This window comes from Diceros bicornis, chromosome 38 (assembly GCF_020826845.1).
Source record: "Diceros bicornis minor isolate mBicDic1 chromosome 38, mDicBic1.mat.cur, whole genome shotgun sequence".
Lineage (NCBI taxonomy): Eukaryota > Metazoa > Chordata > Mammalia > Perissodactyla > Rhinocerotidae > Diceros > Diceros bicornis.
Genome location: NC_080777.1, coordinates 26205097 through 26218650, shown reverse-complemented (window position 1 = coordinate 26218650; position 13554 = coordinate 26205097). Strand labels below are relative to the sequence as shown.

Genomic DNA, 13554 nt, shown 5'->3' with positions numbered 1-13554 from the left:
CAGCCTTATCCTATCCCCGCCCCCAACTTTTTTTTTTCACACACAGTGGGAAATAAACCAGGGAGGTCAAAATGGAAAAACAACCAAAACACATTGTTATATGTAAACAAAACCTTGTGGCCCTGCCTGGAGAAGCCAACTCAACAAGGGCAGTGCTACTAAAACATCTAGCTGGTAAAGTTTCTTTTACCACAGATGAATGAACTAAAAATACTCACATGACTCAAAGATAATGCCAGAGGGAAACAGCAGGCCCAGTGCTAGGGCATCCTTGCCTTAAACTATGAAATGCTTTATTGCACAAATGATTGTAATTCCTTTCCCAATAATAACTCTTACAGATTTGGCATGATCCATTAAAACAAGAAGTCAGAAGTAGTAAAAAAGGGTTTAATCAAATTGTAAAGGATTACATTTTTAATAAAAGGATTTATCACAAAAATACAAGCTCTTATAACGCATTTGAGTTTTTCTTTATAAATCTTTAAATTCTTGATAAGAAGAAAATTGGAACTGAGAAACTTAAAGGTAAGATGTTGGATGTTTCTGAAAATCGAAGATCAATCAGAAATAAAAAGAACACATTTTTCAAATTATGATATGTGAACCCGAATGGCAAAGTTAATTTATCAAAATCGGCATAGACCACAATTGGGTCAAGAATTCTGAACCTCAACTAATTATATTTGGCTTAGGAGAATGAAAGACTCTTCCTAAGATTCATTAATATTTTTAGCTATTGAGGGCAAAACTTTACCTGACATGCGGGTTGATGATCAGTACTTGCCACTGAGAGTCCTGAGATTTGACTGAAGCTTCAATTGAGTGATTTCAGCATTTTTATAGTCAGCAAATATTTTTTGGATCTTCTATTATGGGTTAGGTACTGTGCTAGGTCCTGGGGGTATAGTCATCAACAAGATACTCAAAGTCTCTTTCACGGTGGACAATTCTAGTCAGGGCTGGGAGGGGGGAGCTAAAAAATAAACAGAAGTGTGTGTGTGTAAGTGTGTTTGTGTGTGTGTGTGTGTGTATGTGGGCACGTGTGCATAAGATCAGGTATTAATAAATAATATGAAGAAATTAATTAGAGTAAAGAAATGAGTAAGTGTTGGGGTGTGGAGAGAGGGGACATCTTATTTAGGGAGGTCCAGAAAGACTTCTCTGGAAAAGCAGCATTTGAACAAAGATCTAAAAGAGGGAAATGAGGCACCAGACAAAGATCTAGAATCTTTCAAGTAAAGGGAAAAGTAAATTTGTTCCCTGGGCAACATCATTCATTCATCCCACAAAACTCTAGAAGACTGACTGAGGTAAGGGTCAGTCAGCACAAGGGCCTGAATTGAAAGCTGGCCCTCCTTGCCTTAGACCATAGTCCTAAGGACCAGGTATTTTGTATTTTCAGTAGCCATTGGGCTATGGCTAATGACCTAGTCATCTGGTCTACCACTTGTAAGACCACAGACTGGCAGGTTAAAGATATCCCTCTTTATGGCTCTGAAGTATGGAAGTAAATTTCAACTGCCAATGGAACAGTCTGGTTCAGTCACGCAGAAGACCGTGGTAAGGGCCCATTGTCTAATGAGACTGACAAGAATCAGGCTGCTCATTAAACCTAAACCACTCAGATCACTGCCGTCACCGCCTGGGTCCATTCTCATACCAGGCCAAACAATACATCCACCATCATGGACTATAGCAAAAGGCTACGTGCGATCTAGAGGCCACCACTGCAAGCCAGACTTGTGATTCCTGCCAAAATTGGTCTCTTGCAAAGGAAGCTACATTCCACAGAGCACTTCTCCTAGAAAATTGACCACATTGGATCTCTGACTGTCTCTTGGGACTACCATTGATGCCTTGTCAGCATAGACACATTTCCAGGTTATGTTGTTGCTGTTCCAGTCTAATAAGCTGACTTTTGTTTTCAGGTTTCCAGACCACCTACAATCTGACAACAGTGTGGTTTTCTTCTGATAAAGAGCACTGAACAATGGGTAGATAGTCAAGACATTCAACGGACATTCCATACTCCCTTATCATTCTCTGATAAGGCTGCTGACACCACTGAGATGTGGGATAGACTTTTAAAAAATCAACCCCCAAAGATTTCTGACTTTATCTCCTTTACCTCTTCCTGGTCCATACACCTTATTAAGGCACTTTGGGTACGAAACATAGTTATCGCCAGAAAAGATTTATCTCTTGTAGGCCATCTCCTGGGTAATGATCAAGATGAAAGGGGTGAAGGATTATATAAACCTGTTTTGAAAATTCATGATTCTGCCCTTACCATTCATGGATCCAAAGCTTCTTTCTTTTCCTTAATGACAATCCCAGGTCAGCTTGGTTTGTACACACTCTGAGCGGCAGCCCCACCTAAACTAAGGGATTCAAACTTAACTCTGATTCAGCCACCTGGATTCTTTTATTGAATTACATAGTCCTAGATCATAAAGACAATGACCACTTGGTTGAAAATACTGTCCACCAAGTCTTCTTACAGTGGCCCACTTAGACAAAGCTGGAAAATATAATGGATCTCTGTAAATGTTTTTAAAAGGTCTTTTCCTATTTACAGCTGGTCTCTCTCACTGAAAGGTATTGGTGTGAGCAGATGATTGGGGAAAAGGCAAAGTTATAGCTACTGGGATGGGATACACCAGTTTCAAGGCCAAGGAGGAAGAACAACAACCCCAGTACCTGAGGACAGAACCCTTTAGACTCCAGGAGGCTCAGGGGGAAGGGGACAATTCATATGCTCCTTGTCCCTTACATTCAGCATTGCAGACTGGCACAAAAATCACACGGTCTAGCTGAATCCAGCAGCAGCTGCAACTGACAATTTAACTCACTGCTGGATTTGTCATCCCTGTCTACATGCCATAAAAACAGAAAAACTCTGTGGACTTGACTGGTCCTGAACTATTCTGCCACCAATGGCAGTTCCTAAACTTGTCCCCTCCTCAAACTTGTATGTGTACCGATGGACCCCTACAACCTTGTTTCGATCATAATGATACAAATTCACATGCTTCTCCTGATGCCCAAGCAGCTTTGGGTTGTCATATGTAGCAATCAAGGCTGTAATTACTCAATAATACTGTCCAATGTACCAAATTAACCAAACCAGTGTAATGATGATCTAAATCAAGTTTAACAACAAATTCCAAACTGGAGTGAAGTGTGGCCCCTTGAATTATATATTTGTATGTGGGAGAATCTCTCCTTTGAGGGTGAGGGTTGTTGGTCTATTGTCCCTGTGATTATTAGTAATGATAGTAACGATCAGCAGGTCAGTCTGAATTCCCTCGCCTGGGTCTCAGCCTGGCTATCTGAAATAAGACCTACTGGTGCCCTTGGGATTTATTCAGTTTGCTGAGTCCAGGACCCTGGGGAGTGGAGTTGAGGTCAATACTACAAACTGACCTCATCCTGTTGCTTAGAGTCCTGTTGATAGTATCCTTAATTAAATGCCATATGAAGGAAATAGAACAGATTTGGTCCCATTCTCTGCCAGTCAGAATAATTGGGTTGACTAATGGAGTGGCATACTCATATGAAAATTTGAATTCACCCAAGAAAATGCAGGGCCATGGGGTGGATTGCTGGAATAGGCAGACCACCATGGGCCCTGGGCATCCTTGGAATCTCTTGCTAGGAATGCCAAGAATGCAAAGCCCTGACTGCTCTTCACCCAGGTCATTTCTCAGGGTTGGACAGCAGCAAGCAACTTTGAGGGATGAAGTAATGTCTTCCTCTGGGACAAAGAACAGGCTTCACGCTGCTTGCTATAAAAACAGCGAGTTCTCCAACTCAATGTTCTTTGGCTGTGCTGAGATGGGCCCACACAATGTCCATCTTATGGGACTTGGGCACAAGAGTAATCAATGTACATGTGACACTCATGCTGCTTGCTGTGTGTGCATTTTTTTTTTTTAACTCAAAAGTCCTATGTCTTCTGCCAGCATCCATGAAGCACTAACATGCTAAGTTATGAGCTTGTAAGTAGGATAAAATAAAATCTTAGATCCAAGAACAGGTTCAGTGGAGGGAAGATGAGGTAGACCTTCTCTGAGTGAAATTAGAAACCTGATACTCAACATAGAGTAACAAAGAGGGAGGAGGTATTGGAAGTTTGAAGAAAGAGAAAGTATAATAAGGTCATTTTGGGAAGTAGAACTCTAAAAGGATTGTTGTCTAGCGCTAAGGGCCTCTTTGAGATTTGGGTCATCAATTTAAAGTGATGCTCATCAGTTCAGTGTGTGACTTATGAGTTTTTCTCCAGTCACATTCCAATTGCTGGTAGGTGTGGAGAAGATAAAGTGTTAGGTTTAATCATAAGTGTACTTTTGTAAGTACAACGAAGAGAGGGAGTAGCAGGGGAGCTGAGGGTACACGCAAGGGAGTAATTGTAGTATTAGACCATGAAATCTTATCTGAGACAGAGTGTAGTGAGGCAATGAGTAAAAAATTGGTTAGAACAACTGACTAGGTGCAATGAAAAAAGTGTTGGAGTATAAGTAAACTAGAACAATAGAGGTTGCAGTCAGAGAGTAGACAACTGAAAGTGAGGTTTTTAGTGAGTTACTGGTGATGATAAGGTCTAGGTTGTGCCCATAGGTGTGGGAAGAAGTTGTTGGGTGACAGTCACAGTCATTTGGAAATTAGGAGGTCAAATGACTGGAAGATAACGTTTGCATGGATATTCTACATGGGTGTTGAAGCCTCCAAGAATGATGAAAGGGGTAAGATACTAAAATCTTCAATGACTGAGGGGAAGGTTCCAGGATACAGGAAGAAGATTGCAACAAGGAGAGGTGGTGGGTGGCATCGTCCAAAGACGTATACTTTTTAATGAAGAGGACCAGTCCTTTCAGGACCAGTCGAACACAGGATTTGGGAGAATACAAAACAGCCACCACTTAAGAGGGTTGTAGAAGAAAGAGCATCCTGAGAATATAGCCAGATTTTAGCTAAAGCAAGTAGATGAAAGAAATGTTTGGAAAAGAGGTTAAAGATATTGGTAAATCTTGAGATGTTTAGCATAGAGTGGGAAGTTCAGAAAAGGGTGGGAAATGGGGTGAAATGAGGCAATATACAGAGCATTTTGGCATAAGAGACCAAGGCTTGATGGGCCTGGATAAAAGAGACCTGGGATGCTGGGACATCTATGGGTGACTGAGGTAAACTGACTTGTAAATCATGTGAGATTACTCCTGATGGACTTTAGAGGAAATTATAATCAATTCTGATTATAGCCTTTTCAGGAATTATTGCTTAAGTAACGATAGGGAGAGGTGATGAGGAGGGGTGATTTTTACCAAGAGCAGGCATAACAAAATCTTTTTTGGGAAAAAGAGATCCAACTCTTCAGTAAGAGATTTGGTTGATCTAAGGTTTTGGATTCTTTCCCTAGGACTGGGACCTGAGCTGCTCAGGGCTGAAGGCAAGTTCCAGATGAATGTGTATGTGGAGGTGATGGGAAGTGGGATGCTGGGGGGGAAGAGGGGTTTCTGAAGTGTCTTCTGTGATAATGTTGGAAGACAGACTCTCAACAACTACAGCAGTGAACGTTGATAAAAGAGCTTTAATCACTGATGGGGTCAGATGGAGGTCACTAACATTGTTCTTCCTGATGGCTAGCAAGCTTAAAGAAACTTTTGGAGATCTTGGGCAGTAAGAAAAAAGACAAGGGTTGTCAATATGGCCATCCTCACAAGCAGAAAACATTGCAGTTGACCAGGTCATCTGAGGGTTTGCAGGATGGTCTGCTGTAAGCACAATTCCTGGTATCTTCAGCCTCTTCTCTGAACCTTTTCTTCACATTCTTGCTCCAAGAAAAACTTGGCTGTTACTAGAAAATGTTATATCCCTTATACCTCTTTTATTATTTATTTTTATTTTTTTGCTGAGGAAGACTCGCCTTGAGCTAACATCTGTTGCCAATCTTCCTCTTTTTGCTTGATTTGCCCTGAGCTAACATCTGTGCCAATGTTCCTCTATTTTGTATGTGAGCTGCCGTCACAGCATGGCTGACAAGTGGTGTAGGTCTGTGCCCAGGAACCAAACTCGGGATGCCGAAGTGGAGTACACTGAACTTAACCTCCAGGCTGTGGGGCCAGCCACGTTACAGCTCTTTTAAATGGTGATGGCCCACATCTCTCACTTGAAAACAGAATCCTGGTTTGAAAATATACCATTCAGGTCCTCTACATTGCAAGGATAGTAACTCCGGTGTGACAATGGGGATTACTGAGAATATAATTATGAATTCCCTAGTGAAGAATTTAAATGGTTTTATTCTTTTGTTTTAGAAAACTAGTTTTTTTCTAATACATGTTGGCCAGAATCCTTGAATTGGAGAGTTGGCATCTGTCTGCTGATTATTCATTTGAGAGCTTTTCCCTAGCTCTTTTGTTCCTCCAAATCAACAAAATAATGCTAACCCACTAAAGTAAGCCCTTGATATCATGGTTATCTATCTCTGTCATAAGGGTATCACAGACATGTCCATCTCTATATTCGGTCTGCATTTGGACTTCCAAATCATGACCATTAAATTTCCCTACTAGCCATAATATCTTTGTAGATAGTAGGTAGTAAGCACACAATAAACATGATTTTCAAAATTAATCTATATATAAGGATGGGGCACATCTTTCCTAATCATTGAAGCAACACAACATAGCAAAATCAAAAGTAGTACAAGCAGAATTGTTCTCATACACACTCTGAATAGTTTTGTTTATAGAAGTTAATACGCATAGTAAAGACAGAGGTAAATTTGAATGTATTGAATATGTTAATAAACATTTTATTAAGTAAATGAGGATTGAAGCAAAGTTTGCTCTTTAGAGTTATAATTTTATACGTGTATCTGATATCGGTTCAAGTTATTTAGGATCTACATTCTCAAACTTGAAATTGTAAACAAGGAAAAAAATGCATCTCTAAGAACAATGAGCCTAAAATATAAAGTCAGCAAGTGAACAAATTCTATTGAAAATTTCTCTTTAGGCAGGACATATTGACTATCCCATATGCCTTATTGCTTCAAGAATACATGCCGCTTTCAAAGTTACATGTCTGGCCCTATATGGCTATTTTAGTTGGATTTAGGTAAAGTGACAGGATTTCATTTTTAAGGAAAATGAACACTTCATTTTTAGCAACTTTGTGTTTGAAGCAGATGAACCTGAGAATGAGAGCCTTTGTGTGCAATCACTTTGCCAGGTGGCTCACATCGGGGTGTTTATTGTTAAGAACTCTGCTATTTCTGCCTGAGGTTTGAAGCCAGGACTTCACAGGATCCCCCGCTGTACTCCTCAGTTCTTTCCATGCAGAGAGCAGATGGGTGAAGCAGAATAAAAATCCCAGCCTCAGAGGCAACAATGTAGCATTCCAGAGACTAGCGATGGTGTTGCTTTTAGTTGGATTAAATGCTAATTGGAGTTGGTGAGTGAAAGGTAGAATTGAAAATTGCACTTGGCTCTTGAGACCGTTGGGAAACTTGTTAAAAGTCTTATCACAACCATATTTTGATAAACAGAAACAAAATGTTAACATTAAAAGCATTAGTCAATTGTTTCCAGTTTAGCTTGGTTGGTTAGAACAGGATGCTTCAAGGGTAAGCACACGGGTCATGAGATCCTCTCTCAATCTCTAGAAGTAACACGGTTATTTGCATTAAAAAATGCTAATTTATCAAGTCACTTGGATTCCTCCAATTTCCACAAAATTCTATCTGGCATAAATAAATCCTCTCTACTGATTTGTCTGACTGTACCTCTTTATGGCTTTACTGTGACAGTTAGCACACTGTCTTGTATTTTTGTGCATCTTTTTCCTTATGCTCTTTCAGTTTCCTTTGGGAAGAGACCATGTGTTTTCATCATTATATCCCTAGAACTGAGTCCAGTGCCCCAAATTGGAAAGCTAAAACATAACAGAAAGAAGCAGCCAACATTCCTTCTAGTAACGGTCAAGGATGGTCATACAAAATAAAGATAATTTACTGACTTTGGAATGGACTGAACAGTGTTATTCAACTACAGGTCTTCTCCTCTTATTTAGCTTACTGTTCAAGCTATGTGAATACGTGGGTTTAACTAAATGCACAGACCTTTAAATCAAGTGTTTATGTACCATTCTCATTTTAATCTGAGCTTTGCAGCTATGGGCACAAAATAATCATGACAGTGTGTGAGGATATTTTGCCAAAGAAATTTTTTCTTAATGATTTTGGAGAATTAGAAAATAGTAGCCATTATTGCATCTAGACACATTAGTTCCCAAGTTTCAGTTCTAATCATTACAATACCTAAATGGATCTTCAGATTTTTCTCAATTATTTCATTGAACGAGACTTTTGGTTTCTCTGGGCCGTGGTAACTTGCTGTACTTGCTGGAAATCCCGGAAGAAACCCTGGATAAGAGCTAGTCCTCCTTCTGAGGGGCTTGATTCCTCTCACCAGGATTCTCTGCTTCCTGGTGCCCATGTTGTCACCATTTCTCACTTTCCATGGCCTCAAGCTCTATTTACTTCTATCTCCTTGAGTATTATCTTCTGCGACTCTCTGTTAATTTTATACTCTGGTATATTTCACTTTTAATTAGAAAAATTAAGCTACATATGCAACCATTTTCAATGTGAAAGGTAACTGGACATGTAGGGAAGAGTAATAAAAATATCCTTAATTATAATTAAAAAACAGGGAATAGTTTGTAGCCGTATTTAACAACTCTAATGGTTTCTTTGAATGAAACTCTATCATTAAATGTATTATACACAATAACATTTTTCATCATGATGGAAATTTTATTTTAATTTAACAAGTGATAGAACTGCAACTATATATAGCTTGAAAAATGTAAACTGTGTCATTCCTATCATCAGCAGAGACCAGTGGGAGCCCCAGGGCACCAGATACCAAGCATACCAAAATAACACTGCAAAGACTCTGAAAATTAACTGATCATTGGACCCATAGCCCATAAAAGTAGGCCAGGACCTGTTAGCCAAACCTAAATAGGTGATTGCCTGCTAAAATAAAAAAAAAAAAAAATTAAAATAAGATTCAGAGTGTCCTAACATAATATCCAAAATGTCCAGGATACAATTTCAAGTTACTCATTATACCAAGAGCCAGGAAAACCACAACTTGAACGAGAAAAAAAAGAAGTGATGCCAACACTGAGTTGAATCAGATGTTGGAATTATCTGACAAAGATTTTAAAGTAAACATCATAAAAGTGATTTAATAAGCAATTACAAATTCTCTTAAGATGAAAGAAAAAATAGAAAATATCAGCAAAGAAAGAGATGTTACAAAAAAGAAAAAAATGGAAATTATATAACTGAAAAATACAACAGGAGAAATAACACTTCCCTGAACGGGCTCAATAGTAGAAAGGAGATAAAAGAGGATAAAGTCAGTGAATTTGAGAACAGAGCAATAGAATTTACCCATCTAAGCAACAGAGGGAAAATAGACTGAAAAAAAATGAACAGAGCCTCAGGAACCTGTGAAAAAACAGCAAAAGACCCAAAATTTGTATTATCAGAGTCCCAGAAGTGGGAAAAAAAAAGCAGGGCTGAAAGAGTATTCAAAGAAAAATTGGATAAACACTTCTCAAATTTGGGAAAAGTCATAAATCCACAGATTTGAAAAGCTGAGTGAAGCCCAAATAAGACAAACCCAAATAAATTGACACCAGGACACATCATAAATAAACTTCTGAAAACTAAAGTTGAAGGTATTATCACCATCATATTTTCTCTCTGGAAGCATCCAGAGAAATGATGCATTACATATATGGGAACACCAATTTCAATGACAGCAGATTTCTCATTTGAAACCACGGAGTGCTGAAGAAAGAGGTGTACAGTTTCTCAGATGCTGAAAGAAAAGAATTGTCTGTCATGAATTCTATATTCAACAAAACTATCCTTTAGTAATGAATGGGCAATAAAGACTTTCTCAGACAAAAATAAACAAAAGAATTGTCACTAGCACACCTACTTTTAAAGAATAGCTAAAGGAAGTTCTTTAAATAGAAAAGAAATGGTAAAAGAAGAACCTTGAGGCAACAGGAAGGAAGAAAGAACAATGGAGAGAGCAGAAATATAGGTAAATACAATACAGTATCCTTCTCTTCATGAGTTTTCTAAATTATACGTAATGAATAAAATAAAAATTAGAGTACCATCTGATAGTCAAGACAGTGATATTTTTAAGTGGGGAAGGTAAAGGGACCTAAATGGAAGTAGAGTTCCTCCACTTCACTCGAAGTGGTAAAATGATGACCTTAATAGGGTGTGAAAAGGCATATGTGTATATTGTAATACCCAGAGCAACCACTATGAAAACTGCACAAAACAATATATCCAAAACAACTATAAATAAACCAAGATGAAATTCTAAAAAATGGTCAATTAACTCACAGGAAGGCAAGAAAAGAGAAACAGAGGAATAAAACGGAAAACAAATAATTAAATGACAGGATTTAGCTCTAACATATCAATAATCACTTAAAGGCAAATGGTCTAAATATACCAATTAAAAGGTAGAGATTGACAGAGTGAATTTTAAAAAACCATGACCCAACAATATGTGTTTAATATGCTGTTTACAAGAAATTCACTTCAAATTCAATGATAAATAAATTGAAAGTATAAGGATGGAAAAAGACATACCATGCAAACAATTTTTTAAAAGGCGGGAACATAATTGTCTATGTAGAAAATCTGAAGGAATCGACAAAAAAATTCCTAGAACTACTAAACAATTATAGCAAGGTTGCAGGATACAAGGTTAATATACAAAATTCAATCACTTTCCTATAAAATAGCAATGAACAAGTGCAATTTGAAATTAAAAACATGATACCATTTACATTAGCACCCCCCAAAATTAAATGCTTAGCTATAAATCTAACAAAATATGTACAAGACCTACATGAGGAAAACTGCAAAACTCTGATGAAAGATGTCAAAGGAGAACTAAATAAACGGAGAGATAGTCCATGTTCATGGATAGAAAGACTCAATATTCTCAAGATTTCTGTTCTTCCCAACTTGTTTTCTAGATTCAATGCAATCGCAATCAAAATCCCAACAAATTATTTCATGGATATTAACAAACTGATCCTAAAGTTTATACGGAGAGACAAAAGACCCAGAATAGCCAAGACAATATTGAAGGAGAAAAACAAAGTTGGAGGACTGACACTACCCAACTTCAAGACTTAATATAGTAATCAAGACAGTGTAGTATTGGCAAAAGAATAGACAAATAGATAATTAGAACAGAACAGAGAGCTCAGAAATAGACTCATGTAAATATAGTCAACTGATTATTGACAAAGGAGCAAAGGCAATACAATGGAACAAAGATAGTCTTTTCAACAAATGATGCTGGAACAACCGGACAGCCACATGCAAAAAAATAAGTCTAGACACAGACCTTACACCTTTCACAAAAATTAACTCAAAATGGATCACAGACCTAAACGTAAAATTCAAAAATATATTGGGCCGGCCCCGTGGCTTAGCGGTTAAGTGCGCGCGCTCCACTGCTGGCGGCCTGCGTTCGGATCCCGGGCGCGCACCGACGCACCGCTTCTCCAGCCATGCTGAGGCCGCATCCCACATACAGCAACTAGAAGGATGTGCAGCTATGACATACAATTATCTACTGGGGCTTTGGGGGAAAAAAAATTCAAAACTATAAATCTCCTAGAAGACAACATGGAAGAAAATCTAGACGAGCTTGGGTAAGTTGATGACTTTTTAGATACAACACCAAAAGCATGATCCATGAAAGAAATAATTGATAAACTGAACTTTGAGCACTTGGCCCATAAAAATCTTCTAGATGCCATGCTGCATTTTCATGCAGAAGGGCATAGCAAACTTGAAAGCCACATTTTGAAGATGGAAAAAAAAAACAACAAAAAAGTGAGGAGCTTATGAGCCTGAATCACTATTTGGAGGACAATTGATCATGAGAACCCACTTTTGGAACTCATATGAGTAAAAAATAAACTATTTCATTACCCTATGGAGATTTGGGGCATCCAAGACTTCTTAACTCATAGAAATCATTCTTGGCAGCTCTTCAGAAATCAAGTCCAACACACTTTTCTGGAACATTCCATTGCCTCTCCTGTTTGGATCTGCAGATTCATTGGTCAACCATATCCTTTTATCCGATAAGGCAATATTAGCAAAGGCCTCTGACTTTGATAGAGTATCCTCTTTATGAACCCTAAACCCAATATTTCAAAAAAAAAAAAAATATAACCACTCTACCTTGTTCCAAGAAGGATTTAAAGTAGCTGACAAAAATATACACTATACTAAGACCAAATAATTTAGAAAGAAAAAAAAGACAACCATAAGAAACAGAAACAGGAAATTTAAATAATCCCGGGGGTGAGGTAAATACATAAATACGTTCCAGAAACAGCTATATGCTTGTAGAACTCCACTTTACCTATAAGATTTCTAGCAGCCTACATGATTGGGAAATATGATATATTCCAAGATTTATTTCATGCTTTTTACTATTTATCAAGATTTATTTGCCTGCCTTTTATTAAGGGAAAAAACATGCAAGCTAGAAGTTGTTCAGGAAAAATACTACTTATCCCGACTGACACTGAAGAGCTTTTCTCCTATGTGTTCTCACAGAAGGGACAGGGAATAAGAAAATGACATCTTCTACAGCAGCCTTCCAGAGAACACTGCCATGAGTCAAAGAGCATGTAACTTTAGAACTGAAACATTGAAAGAAAGAGAATACTAAGTGTAAATAGACCCTTCTTTTTGTCTTATTCCTCATTTACTTTCCTCAGAAATCCTCACTAACAACTGAAATATTTTCCCCAGGCATCATTTAATCTATTGAAAAAGAAAGAAGATAGAAATCTATTAGATTACAATTAGTTTTCTCAGTGGTACCTAGGCAATTGTAGGTAAATTGCTACTCATTATCAAATATGGGAACTCTCTCCAAAATTCTGGAAGTTTTCAGAACATGAAAGCAGACACGAACACAACTGTTTGCACATTTCCTCTACAATAAACAAAAAATTAAAAAAAATAAATAAAAGTACTAAACAGCAAAGCTTAAAAAAAAAAAGAATGCTGTAGAAAAGATGGAGTCATTTAAATGTGATATATGGGACAACTTTAGCTACAGAATAGTTGAGGAAGATTACTTGAGATTAGATAATTGTTCTCAGTGTAAATATAAATAAGTCTGTTAACTTTTCTAAGCAAATTTGAATAACGTAAAAATTTAACATCATTATAAAATTTAATAACATATAAATTCCAACATTTTCTGTTTATAAGGTAGAGAATTTGAGTCGGGCTCCAATTCCCAGTATAATGTATAAAAATATTTTTCCTTTCATACACCTCTTCTATCCCTCTTTTTAACATTTTCCTCACGGTCTGAGGAAGTATGATATGTGACACGATCTTTTTCATGCCCACAAGGGGGACCCTTTGCACTATAGCAATAGAGTTTACAGAGCACAGAT

General features: G+C 37.8%; 1 protein-coding gene across 1 annotated transcript in view; it reads right to left on the bottom strand.

Moving 5' to 3' along the window:
- Window positions 1-13554, bottom strand: part of CRB1 (crumbs cell polarity complex component 1) — a 202575-nt gene that overhangs the window by 98277 nt on the left and 90744 nt on the right. The window lies entirely within an intron of this gene.